Source organism: Theropithecus gelada, chromosome X (genome assembly GCF_003255815.1).
Source record: "Theropithecus gelada isolate Dixy chromosome X, Tgel_1.0, whole genome shotgun sequence".
Lineage (NCBI taxonomy): Eukaryota > Metazoa > Chordata > Mammalia > Primates > Cercopithecidae > Theropithecus > Theropithecus gelada.
The window spans coordinates 37,852,562-37,865,704 of record NC_037689.1 but is presented as its reverse complement, the minus strand read 5'-3'; the positions used below and the strand labels follow the sequence as shown (position 1 = coordinate 37,865,704).

The window sequence follows — 13,143 nt, the reverse complement described above, 5'->3', positions numbered from 1 at the left end:
TAAATTTGGTATTAGTGAAACAAGTATCTGTCATTGAAGGAATGATGACAATTTTACATTTTCTTTCAATGCAACAACCAAGTGCTTTATGGTATCTAGGAAAGGAAGATATCCACAGGTAGATGAAACTCTGCTGGATTTTGCCATTCATGTTCATCCAAAAGCTTTACCTACACTTCATCAGGCAAGAATGTGCCAATATCAGCACTTACAGAATGAGTGTCAGCAGCTTGCAAGGAAATTGCAGGAACAATAGTGGAGCACCATCTTAAGAAATGCTGTATTACCAGAGCTCTCGAAAACATAGAGGACAAGATCATATGTACTCTATGGTATGACACAGATGTAAAACTAAAACATGGGCATGGAAATTCTGTAATGAATAATGATTCAAAAGAGTTAGACAATAAATTTGAAAAATCTTTAGGAATTAAATCAGTTTATTCCATTCATATTTCCCTTTTAGATATATGCATAATAGTGAAATATGATTAAAATATGTGCTTAAATAAGTAAAAATTTCTTTTAAAAACTATACAATAAAATTTGTAAGTAATTAGGAAGTATTATAATTTAAGTACTTTTTCTTTTTTAGTGTTACATAAATAATGGTACATCTTATAATTGATGACATCTTAGATTCAGTGTTAATTAGTGGCAAAGCCTGGAAAAATCCAGATCTTCTAACTGTCAAATTCTTCCCACAATGTCTATTACATAGAATGTACTCAGTGAATAAAAGAATTGCTGAAGAAAAAAGAAGAAAAGAAACGATAATGATTACAAAATCTACCCAGGGCGAATTCTCAGTAGCAGAGAATAGCAATATCTATCAGAGAAGAAAGCCAGCCTTTAAGTAGATTGTCAAGTTACTTTGACACTTACAACTCAAACTTGACCACTTTTACCTGGTATCTGAATGTCTGCTGAAAGATGATCAGAGGCATAAACATGAATTATCTTGATTTTCTGTTTAGAGGATGGATAATTACCTATGATGATTTTTTAAAATACCTGTGATGACTCAGGAGGCCAAGTACAGGTATGGAGTTAACCTTTTAGTTTGGTTGTTGTCAAGCAGCAGTAAATCAGATAAAGTTTGGAGGGCAAAGTCTTAGAGGATAAGAAGCCAGACAGAGGCTATAAGGCCATCAGAGGCTATAAGGCACAGTTTGCTGGCACTTTCCAGTTTTGCCTCCACTTTGGACCATGCACAAATGCACTGTGAAGCATCATGGTACTGCGATGTTCAAATACAATTGATCCTTGAACAACACAGGTTTGAACTTCATGAATCCACTTATAAGAAGATTTTTTTCAATAAAAATTACCAGTGTGCACTGCCTCTCCTGCCTCCCCTTTCACCTTCTCCACCTCTTCCACCTCTGCCACTCCTGAGACAGCAAGACCAACCACTCCTTTTTCTCCTCCTCCTCAGCCTACTTAACATGAAGACATATTAACATGAGGACAAAGACCTTTATGATGCTCCACTTCCACTTAATGAATAGTAAATAACGCATATTTTCTCTTTCTTACAATTTTCTTAACATTTTCTTTTCTTTAGCTTACTTTATTGTAAGAATACAGTGTATAATATGTATAACACATAAAATACATGTTAATACTGTTTATATTATCAGTAAGGCTTCCAGGCAGTAGTAGGCCATTAGCAGTTAAGGTTTTTTTTTTTTTTTAAACTTTTTAAATTTTTTCCATAAGTTGTTGGCATACAGGTAGTATTTGGTTACATGAGTAAGTTATTTAGTGGTGATTTGTGAGATTTTAGTGCACCCACCACCAGAGCAGTATACACTGTACCATATTTTTAGTCTTTTATCTCTTGCCCCCTTCCCACTCTTCCCCTCAAGTCTCCAAAGTTCATTGTATCAGTCTTATGCCTTTGCATTCCCATAACTTAGCTCCCACATATCAGTAAGAACATACGATGTTTGGTTTTCCATTCCTGAGTTACTTCACTTAGAATAATAGTCTCCAATCTCATCTGGGTTGCTGCAAATACCACTATTTCATTCCTTTTTATGGCTGAGTAGCATTCCATCATATAAATATACCACAGTTTCTTTATCCACTCATTGATTGATGGGCATTTGGGTTGATTCCAGGATTTTGCAATTGCACATTGTTCATTAGCAGTTAAGTTTTGGGAGTCAAAAGTTGTTCGTGGATCTTCAGCTGCATCAGGGTTGAGATCCCTAACTCCCATGTTGTTCAAGGGCCAATTGTATCAGAGTGTTTTGAGATAACAAGTGCCAAAATGGAGAGGCAGAAGCCAGGAGCTCATTCCTGAAGAAGGTATGTTGGAAACAAAAAATTATACTATTTCCTTAGAATCAAGGTGCTCCAGAGAACAATTGGGGATTTATCTGAAGTTCAGCGAGTTTCTCATTCTCTTCAAATGGAAAAAAAGAAAGCATTGATTGTGCAACTATTACAGACCAGGTGTTTTATCTACATTATCTCACTTGAACTCTTTTAACAATCTTACAAACAATGTATTTTTGTTATATTTTTAGATGACAGGAATTCAGGCTAAAACAGTGGAAGTAAGTTGACCTTGGTGTTACAGCATGAATGACAGAGTTTGAGAACTCTGCTGGACCCCAAAACTTATGCTCGCCACTCAACATGCTTTAGTCTCACACAGGGAGAAAGAGACATATAGGGTGTCATGTCAGGAAATACAGAAATGAAGAGTTTAAAAGTGGCGTGCTGCTGGAGGGTTCAATGTCATTCAAAGATTGGGGGAGAGTCATTACTTTCATATTAAAATAATCATAGACTACTATATGCACATCACATTGGCTAAAAATTTTAAAAGACAGAACATAACAAATGTTGCCAAGGATTTAGTGCAACTGGAACGCTCATACGCTGCTGGTGGGAATGCAAATTGACAAAACCACTTTGGAAAATGGTTTGGCAGTATTTAAAAACCTGATTATTTGCCTGTCTTATGAAATTTCAATCCTTGATATATTTCCAACAGAAATTGGCTCAACAAAAGGCACCGAAGAATGTTCATAGTTGCAATATTAGTAAGAAGCACAAACTGAATGAAATTCAAATGTTCATTAACAGAGGAAAGAATAAATTGGTACATGTTTATCCAACAGGATACTATTATTACTGTTACATACTATAACACGGATGAAACTCACAGACATGATGTAGAATGACAGAAGCCAGATACAAGAGTTTGTTGAGTATGATTCCATTTGGTTCAAAAATAGGCAAAACAAATCCATGCTCTTAGAAGTCAAGATAATGATTACCCTTGGGGTGGAGATGGAGTAGTAGACAGTGACTGGAAGAGGACACAACGGGGCTTTTGGGCCTGCTGGTAATGTTCTGGGAGCTGATCGTGTGGTTTCTTCCAGTTTGTGACTGTTTATTGTGTTGCAGACTTAAGATTTGGGCAGTTGCTGGTATGGGTGTTATTGAGCAGCATGCAAAATTTTGATGAAATTTTGGGATAGAACAAAGTAGATCAAAGAATTTTGTATTTGTGATGGATTGTTTTGTTTTCAGAAACCATTTCATACCAGCTCTCACCTGATGCTGGGACCAGGGTTTGGCCTCAGAAATCAGAGAGGATTTGGTCCCTTCTCTACCTTCTTTGTGCATTGATATCAGTCCCATCAATGACCCTTATCAAGCTGAGAACAATGAGACCCCAGATGTCCTTAATGACCTAGAATTTGGCTCTCCAGAAGGTACCTGAACTTAGTCTACCCAGAGAAACTGAGGGTCCACAATAAAATAGCAGTGTCCTGTGGAGTGTTGAATATTAACATTCAATAGCAAGTTTACACATTGTGGAAACCAATTATGTTAAAGGAAAGACACAGAGAAACCCAAGAGCAATTCTATGACACAAATACATAATTCTGTTGCTGATGAGAAGTTTAAACCTTCCAGGAGCTGACTTGAATGGCCTTGCTCACTAGTACTTTTGTTTTTCACTGCATCTATTTTAATGCTACTTTTTATGACGTTTCTCTGGAACTAAAAGGAACTTTATAATTACTTATGTGTGGACCAGTACTTCAGTATAAGGTGGAAACCTACATCTTATAATTGCTCTCACATGGACTTTTCTGCTTTGTTCCTCCTCACTGGAGCAGATGCTAAGAGCATGGCAGATGTAGAAAAGTGTTGATCTTGATCTGAATAGGCCTTGGTTGAACTTGTGCCAGAACTCATGACTTCAAAAGATCTTTTGGAATAAACAGAGTCAGATGAAACAAATTTGTTCTTTACTAAAGCAGAGCCAACATGTGAGTAGATGGCACAGTCACTTGGGGCCCAAGAAAGGTCTCTTTGATCTAGTGTCTGAGGGTAGGGAGCCTAGAGATCAGCCCTCTGTTAAGAATATCCAGAAATGGAGCAAGAAGACTGATTAAGATTCAAGTGGGTGGCACCACATACCCTTCAGTCTAGTTTTTTTTTTTTTAATTTTTAAATTTTGTGGGTATGTAGTAAGTGTATATATTTATGGGGCACATGAGATGTTTTGATACAAGCATACAATGTGACATAATCACATCATGAAGAATGGGGTATCCATCTTTCTCAAGCATTTATCCTTTGTATTACAAACAACCCAGTTACACTCTTTTAGTTATTTTTAATGTACAATTAAGTTACTATTGACTATAGTCACCCTGTTTTGCTATCAAATATTAGGTCTTATTCATTCTTTCTATTTTTTTTACTCATTAACTGACCCCACCTCCCGCCACCAGTCCTGCATTACCCTGCCCAGCTTCTGGTAGCCAGCCTTCTACTCTCTATCTCCATGGGTTCAATTGTTTTGATTTTTAGATCTCACAAACAAGTAATAATATGTGATGTTTGTCTTTCTGTGCCTGACTTATTTCACTTAACATGATGATATCCAGTTCCATCCATGTTGTTGCAATTAACAGGATCTCATTCTTTTTTTATGGCTGAATAGTACTCCATTGTGTATATGTACCACATTTTCTTTATGTGTTCATCTGCTGATGGGCACAAGGTTGCTTCCAAATCTTAGCTATTGTGAACAGTGCTGCCACAAACATGGGCCCCTCAGGTTAGTTTTGATAGAATGGCTACATGGTTACAAAAATGACTTATGTGGTATGATCCAGAATTTCATCTAGAAAGATAAAAACTAACGGTCTGTAAAATTTCAGTAAGATTGTTTAAATTTAGGAAAGTTATAGAAATCTAAAGACTCAATGGTTACTTTGGTCATGTGTTACAGGTTTGTAGCAGAAAGAGTCTGTTTCTTGTCTACTTTCCCCTCTAGACCACAAGATCCCTGATGTCAGGGAATTTATCTTATTCATTGTTTGGTCTCCTGGACTTTGAACATTACCTGATACATAGTAGATTCATCGTAAGTATTTGCTGAATAAGTAAGTGAATGAATTAATGAGTAAATGGATGAATAAAAATGATAAAATTATTCTCCATGAGAAATTTTCATTATCTTAATTTATACTGTGACTAGCTATCAAAGTCTTTAAAAACTGAATGCAAATCTTAGATTTCCATAACTATAGTGAACAAGTGAGAAAGATATGCACTTTCCTCATATACATATGCACGCATGTTTGCCCACACTGACAAAGAACATGGGTAACTCATTCTATTGGAGGGAAAAAAAATCAATCAAGAGTGTTTGTTTTAACTGTGAACATCACCAGGAACAAGATTGTTGCTGTGCATTTACTGATGAAATGTTTAAGGGGCAGCTGTAGATAATTCGTGTCTGTGCTTCCAGATCACAGAAATTGGCGTTCACTTTAGAGATAGCAACTGTTTGTTTCTATTTGTTTTAATCTCACACCCAAGCTTTACTTGCTCCAATGTCATTTTAATATTGTTTCCTTGCCAAGGTCAGCAGTGAAAACACCTGGTATTGGGATCAAAGGTTAATCACAGGCACAGCTTCCATCTAAATAGAGGTGAACATGGATACTACTGAATCTGCAGGAATCCACTGTTGAGCAAAAAACACTGGTCTAGGCATTGGGTGTGTATTATTTGTCTTTTGCTGCCTAACAAATTATCCCAAAATCTTAGCAGCTTTATACAGAAATATTAATTATCTCACAGTCTATGGATCAGGAACATGGGCAAGACTTAGTTGAGTCTTCTGACTAAGGGTTTCTCAGTGGGTCACAAACAAGGTACTGACGGGGACTGTAGTCATCTCAAGGCTTGATGGCTTATAATTTCACTCACATGGTTGTTGACAGGATTCAGTTCTTCATGGGCTGTTGGACTGAGGGCTTCAGTTTCTCTCTGGCTGTTGACCAGAGGCAGCCCTCAGTTTCTTGCCACATGAGCTTTTCCATAGGGCAGCTCACAACATGGCAACTGGCTTCATCAAAGTGAGCAAGCAAGAAGAACCAAAGAGAGAGTGCAAGCAAGATGGAAGTCACAGTCTTTGGCAACCTAATCACTGAAGTGACATTGTATCACTTTTGCCATGTTCTACTCATTAGGAGCAAGTCACTAGGTCCAGCCCACACTTAAGGAGAGGGGATTACATGAAGGCATGAATAGTAGGAAGAAGAGATCACTAGGAGCCATTTTAGAAACAGCCACCAAAGAAGACTTATATTTCAGTCAAGTGACAGTGATTACCAGCATGATACTGGTTATATTATTTTACTGTTTTGCCCTCAGTTCTCCCATTTGCAAAATGGGGAGTTGGACTGAATTGCCATTGGTGTTCACAAGATGTTAATAAGTTTGTCCTATCTGTGGGATTGAATTGTTGGACATAAATGCCATAGGGTATTAAACATTTTTCATTATGTTAGCTAAGCATTTTGGCCTCAAAGAATAAGGTCTTTCTCAAGTTACCACAAGGAAAGTGCTCATCTATAGTTAGGATCCAGGTGGTTTGAACTGAAATGGCAGGTAAAAGGTGATTCTAGGAATTCACTTCTTTCATTATATCTGAGGAGGCCTTTCTCATGGCATTTTTGCATTGCTCTGGAAATCTACTCCATTCTCCTCTGCCTTCTGTCTGACTTCTCCTTAACACATGTCTTTTACTTACTCAGTTTCTACTTTCTTGCTATTTTAATTTGCCATGGTCCATCATGGCCTGAATCCTATAATCTGACATTTCCTATATGCATCCTTTCAATAACTAATGTATTCCATATCTCCCAGGGTAAATTACTTAGAAGGACAATCTTAATGTTCTATGTCATCTTTTCATGTCAGGCTTTTTGGGAGATATGGAAGGTCAATACAGGCTCACTGTAAGTTATTGTACACCCATCCTCTAGTGTTTTGAATATCTTACACATGAAGGAACAAATCCCAGGACCACTTCTGATGAGCTCAAAATTCTTCCAATTCCATTTATAGCCTTTTTCTTCTTTATTATTGATAAAAAAAGATAGTGTACAACAAGATAAAAATCTAGGGTTGAGTATAAGTCTATGATCTGTGTTCTAGACTCTATAATAAAGACAGGAATCTAAACAACAAGAAAAATTAATTCAAATGTCTTGAGTGATTTGTTCTATTGATGAATTTGGAAACTATGACTTTTTGACCTCTCCTCACTTTTACCTTACTCTGAAGTATGGTGGGCAGAGAATTATCTGAATTACATCCAGGGAGAAGGTTTCAATTGATTTCAAACGTTCTGAATGATTTCAGCTAAGTTAAAACTTTTGCTAAGTCCCTGTTGACTTCCCAGTTTAGAGGAGAGGTCACAGTAGAAAATCCAGGTCATTGAGGACATACTTACTTTGTTCCGAAGTGAGAATGGAGAGTGCCTTTAGATACACACACACACATGCGTGCGCGCGCGCGCACACACACACACACACACACACACAGGTCTTCTCTCCAATTAGGAATCAATCTGGCTTTATATTTCCCTACTTTTGTTGAAAACAGAATTTCTAGCTTACAATGTAATTTCATTGATGTGCTACCCTTGTAATTAAATGAAGATTCAATGATTCTTTTGTTATCCTTGCTTGTTGATATTTATTTTCTTTTTAACATCTCCTGAGGATTCATTTCTTCCAGAAAATCTTTTGCAACTTGATTCCTTAGTTGGGCTCTAATCAATTACATGCTTTGGGAGCCCAAAGAGGGTTGAGTATTTTTAAATCCAGTCTCTTTATTTTACAGTTGAGAAAACTGAGGCCAAGTAAAACTAAGTGGCTTGCCCAACATCATGTAGCTAGTTAGTGGCAGAGCCATGACTGGAGTCCATGTTTTAATACAAGATTTAAAGACCTTTATACCTTAATTAGTCAACTAACAAAGTATTATTGAGTATCCCCTCTCTTCTCTATTGTAAGTTAGAACCTGTTATGGAGCTAAGATAGATCAAGAGAAATTAGAAATAATCATTTCTCACCAAAAGTTCTACTTGTAGTCCTCAAATATGTGGGATTTACATTTCACAGCAAGATCTCCCACTGTGGTAGTCATGGGTATCTATTGATCAAATGTCCAAAGTTCTACTACCATTCTTCAACCACATTCAAATATATCCTCTTACTACTGTTGGGGCACAAAGAATAATACCCCAAAAGTATGGTGGTTTGGCATTACTAGGAGAACCCGCTCCTGATGGTTAAGTGGGTTCTTTTCTATTTCCCAGGTGTCTTGGCTGGTTTGAGAAATAAAGGGAAAGAGGACAAGAGAGAGAAATTTAAAGCTGGGTGTCCAGGGAAACATCACATGTCGGCAGGATCTGTGATGTTCCCCGAGCCATAAAACCAGCAAGTTTTTATTAGCAATTTTCAAAAGAGGAGGGGGTGCATGAATAGGATGTGGGTCACAGAGATCACATACTTCACAGGGTAGTAAAATATCACAAAGCAAGTGGAGGCTGGGTGAGATCACAGGACCACCAGATGGGGTGAAATTAAAATTGCTAATGAAGTTTCAGGCACGCATTGTCACTGATAACATCTTAGGAGGAAACAGGGTTTGAGAATAGACAACCTATCTGACCAAAATTTATTAGGTGGGAATTTTCCTTGTCCTAATAAGCCTGGGAGCGCTACAGGAGACCGGGGCTTATTTCATCCTTTCGGCTTCAACCATAAAAGACCGCACACTTCTAAGGGGGCCATTTATAGGCCTACCCTCAGGCGCATTCTGTTTCTCAGGGATGTTCCTTGCTGAGAAAAAGAATTCAGCGATATTTCTCCTATTTGCTTTTCAAAGAGGAGAAATATGGCTCTGTTCCGTCCGGCTCACCGGCGGCCAGAAGTCTTATCTCTGGTGTTCCCTGAACATTGCTGTTATCCTGTTCTTTTTTCAAGATGCCCAGATTTCATATTGTTCAAACACACATGTTCTACAAACAATTTGTGCAGTTGACACAATCATCACAGGGTCCTGAGGCGACATTCATCCTCCTCAGCTTACGAAGAAGATGACAGAATTAAGAGATTAAAGTAAAGACAGGCATAGGAAATCACAAGGGTATTGATTGGGAAAGTGATAAGCATCCATGAAATCTTCACAATTTATGTTCAGAGATTGCAGTAAATACAGGCATAAGAAATTATAAAAGTATTAATTTGGGGAACTAATAAATGTCCATGAAATCTTCACAATTTGTGTTCTTCTGCTGTGGCTTCAGCCGGTCCCTCCGTTCGAGGTCCCTGACTTCCCGCAACAGACATGCTGAGCACTTAGAATTAAAAGAAATTGGAAGGCTCTCCTCCCTCTCCCAAGTGCAGGGAGAAACTCTGGTATTTCCTTATCTGACTAAGGATATTTATTTTTTAAAAGAAATGCAAATGTCTTAGGAACCCTTCCTTGGGAATATTGTCAAATAACCAGGAATGATTAATCATTGGAGAAGAGAAGAGACTAAAAGTCATCACCACACCTGGATAGACTTTTCATCTGTGCTTCTGAGGGCAGTTTTGAGAGATTACCTGGGAGACTTTATCTACATAAGAAGACAGTCTTTGTTCACAGTACAGTTCCACCCATCACCTTCCCATAGCTTCCCATTTAGTTTCCTAAGAAAATAATTTAAAAGATAATGTCTGTATCCCAGGCCCATTTATTTTCCCTAAAAGTCATGAACTACCTTTCTAAAATTGCCTACAGCACCCCACTTCACTCTCCCCTATGAAGAGAATAATTAAGCCTCAACCATCTGGCCCTTTTTGCCTCATATTTGCTGGACTCCTGTGTCCACGTGTATGTTAATAAATTTGTATTGTTAACAGAGAAAACAAACTCTGCAAAATATTTTAAACAGGTTTATTCTGAGCCAATATGAATGATCATGGCCCAGGGAACACAGTCTCAAGAGGTCCTGAGAAAGTGCACCTACAGCAGTCATGTTACAGTTTAGTTTTGTACATTTTAGGGAGGCAGAAGTTACAGGCAAATATATAAATCAATACATGGAAGGTATATATCAATTTGGCCCCAAAAGGCAGGACATCTCTAAGTGTGGGCTTATAAGTCATAGGTAGGTTTTATGTATTCTTTAGTTGACAGCTGGTTGAGAGTTAAGCTATTGTCTAAAGACTTGAAGTCAGTAGAAAGGAATGCTTGAGTTAAGATGAGGGAGTTTGGGGGGCAAGACCCTTTTTAAGTAAATGAAGCCTCATAGGTAGCAGCCCTTAGAGAGAATAGATGGTAAATGTTTCTTTCCAGTCCTTAAAGGCATCAGACTCTCAGTTCATCTCTCCTAGATCCAGGAAAGACCTGGTTGTATTAATGGAGATTCTCTACAGAAGCAAATTTCTCCCATAAAAGACAGATTTGCAAGGTCATTTCAAAATATGTCAAAAATATATTTTGGCTATTTCTCATCTTGCAAGATGGAGGTGAAAAAGTTGAGAAGCCAGATACTAAAGACAAGAAACCCGAAGCCAAGAAGGCTGATGCTGGTGGCAAGGTGAAAAGGGTAGTTACCTCAAGGCTAAAATGCCAAGAAGGGGAAGTGCCATTGCAGCTGCAATCCTGTCCTTGACAGAAGAATTGGCAGATATTCCCGATCTGCTATGTATTCCAGAAAGGCCATGTACAAGCGGAAATACTCAGCTGCTAAATCCAAGGTTGAAAAGAAAAAGGAGAAGGTTCTTGCAAGTGTTACAAAATCAGTTGGTAGTGACAAGAATGGTGGTACCCGGGTGCTTAAACTTCTCAAAATGACTAGATATTATCCTACTGAAGATGTGCCTCAAAAGCTGTTGAGCCATGGCTTCAGTCAGCATGGGAGAAAACTACGAGCCAGCATTACCCGCTGGACTGTTCTAATCATCTTCACTGGATACCATAGAGGCAAGACAGTGGTTTTCCTGAAGCAGCTGGGTAGTGGTTTGTTACTTGTGACTAGACCTCTGGTCCTCAATCGAATTCCTCTATGAAGAACACACCAGAAATTCTTCATTGCCACCTCAACCAAAATTCATATCAGCAATGTAAAAATTCCTAAACATCTTGCTGACGTTTACAGCTGTGGAGGCCCAGACACCAGGAAAGTGAGATCTTTGACACAGAAAAAGAGAAATGTGAGATAACAGAGCAGCGCAAGATCAATCAGAAAGCTGGGGACTCACAAAGTTTACCAAACATCAAAGCTATTCCTCAGCTCCAGGGCTACCTGTGATCTGTATTTGCCCTGATTGTTGCGGGAAGTCAGGGACCCTGAACGGAGGGACCAGCTGAAGCCATGGCAGAAGAACATAAATTGTGACAATTTCATGGACATTTATTAGTTCCCCAAATTAATAGTTTTATAATTTCTTACGCCTGTCTTTACTGCAATCTCTGAGCATAAATTGTGAAGATTTCATGGACACTTATCACTTACCCAATCAATACCCTTGTGATTTCCTATGCCTGTCTTTAATCTCTTAATCCCGTCATCTTCGTAAGCTGAGGAGGATATATGTCACCTCAGGACCCTGTGATGATTGCATTAACTGCACAGATTGTTTGTAGAGCATGTGTGCTTGAACAATATGAAATCTGGGCATCTTGAAAAAAGAACAGGATGACAGCAATGTTCAGGGAACAAGGGAGATAACTTTAAACTCTGACTGCCTGTGAGCCGGGTGGAACAGAGCCATATTTCTCTTCTTTCAAAAGCAAATGGCGAAATATCACTGAATTCTTTTTCTCAGCAAGGAATATCCCTGAGAAAGAGAAGGCGTCCCTGAGGGGAGGCCTCTAAAATGGCTGCTTTGGGGATGGCTGTCTTTTACGGTCAAAGACAAAGGGATGAAATAAGCCCTGGTCTCCCGTAGCGCTCCCAGGCTTATTAGGAAGAGGAAATTTCCGCCTAATAAATTTTGGTCAGAGGAGTTGTCTGCTCTCAAACCCTGTTTCCTGATAAGATGTTGTCAATGACAATGCGTGCCTGAAACTTCATTAGCAATTTTAATTTCGCCCCATCCTGTGGTCCTGTGATCTCGCCCTGCCTCCATTTGCTTTGTGATATTTTATTACCTTGTGAAGCATGTGATCTCTGTGGCCCACACCCTATTCGTACACTCCCTCCCCTTTTGAAAATCACTAATAAAAACTTGCTGGTTTTATGGCTCAGGGAGTATCACGGAACCTGCTGACTTGTGATGTCTCCCCTGGACACCCAGCTTTAAAATTTCTCTCTTTTGTACTCTTTCCCTTTATTTCTCAGACCAGCCAACACTTAGGGAAATAGAAAAGAACCCACATTTAATATTGGGGGTGGGGTTCACCTGATATCAGGAAAAGTGAGATCTTTGACACAGAAAAAGAGAAATACAAGATAACAGAGCAGTGCAAGATCAATCAGAAAGCTGTGGACTCACAAAGTTTACCAAAAATCAAACCTATTCCTCAGCTCCAGGGCTACCTGCAATCTGTATTTGCCCTGATGAATGGAATTTATCCTCACAAGTTGGTGTTCTAAATTTCTTAAGGAGAACTTAAATAATCGATAACTCTCTATATATATAGTTACATATATATATGGGTAAAATATTTTTATTTCCCTCAGGTCTGCTATCTGTCATGTGATGCTATACCAGAGTCAGTTTGGAAATTAAGCCACATACACCTGATTGGCTCAGTGGTTCATTTTACAGTTGAAAGTAGCAAACTATGTCCTTGTCCCAGTGG

The 13,143-nt window shown here is 38.5% G+C and overlaps 1 pseudogene; it reads left to right on the top strand.

The window, feature by feature from the left end:
* The first annotated feature begins 5,085 nt into the window (after positions 1-5,085).
* Positions 5,086-12,934, top strand: LOC112615139 (annotated as a pseudogene).
* The last annotated feature ends 209 nt before the right edge of the window (positions 12,935-13,143 follow it).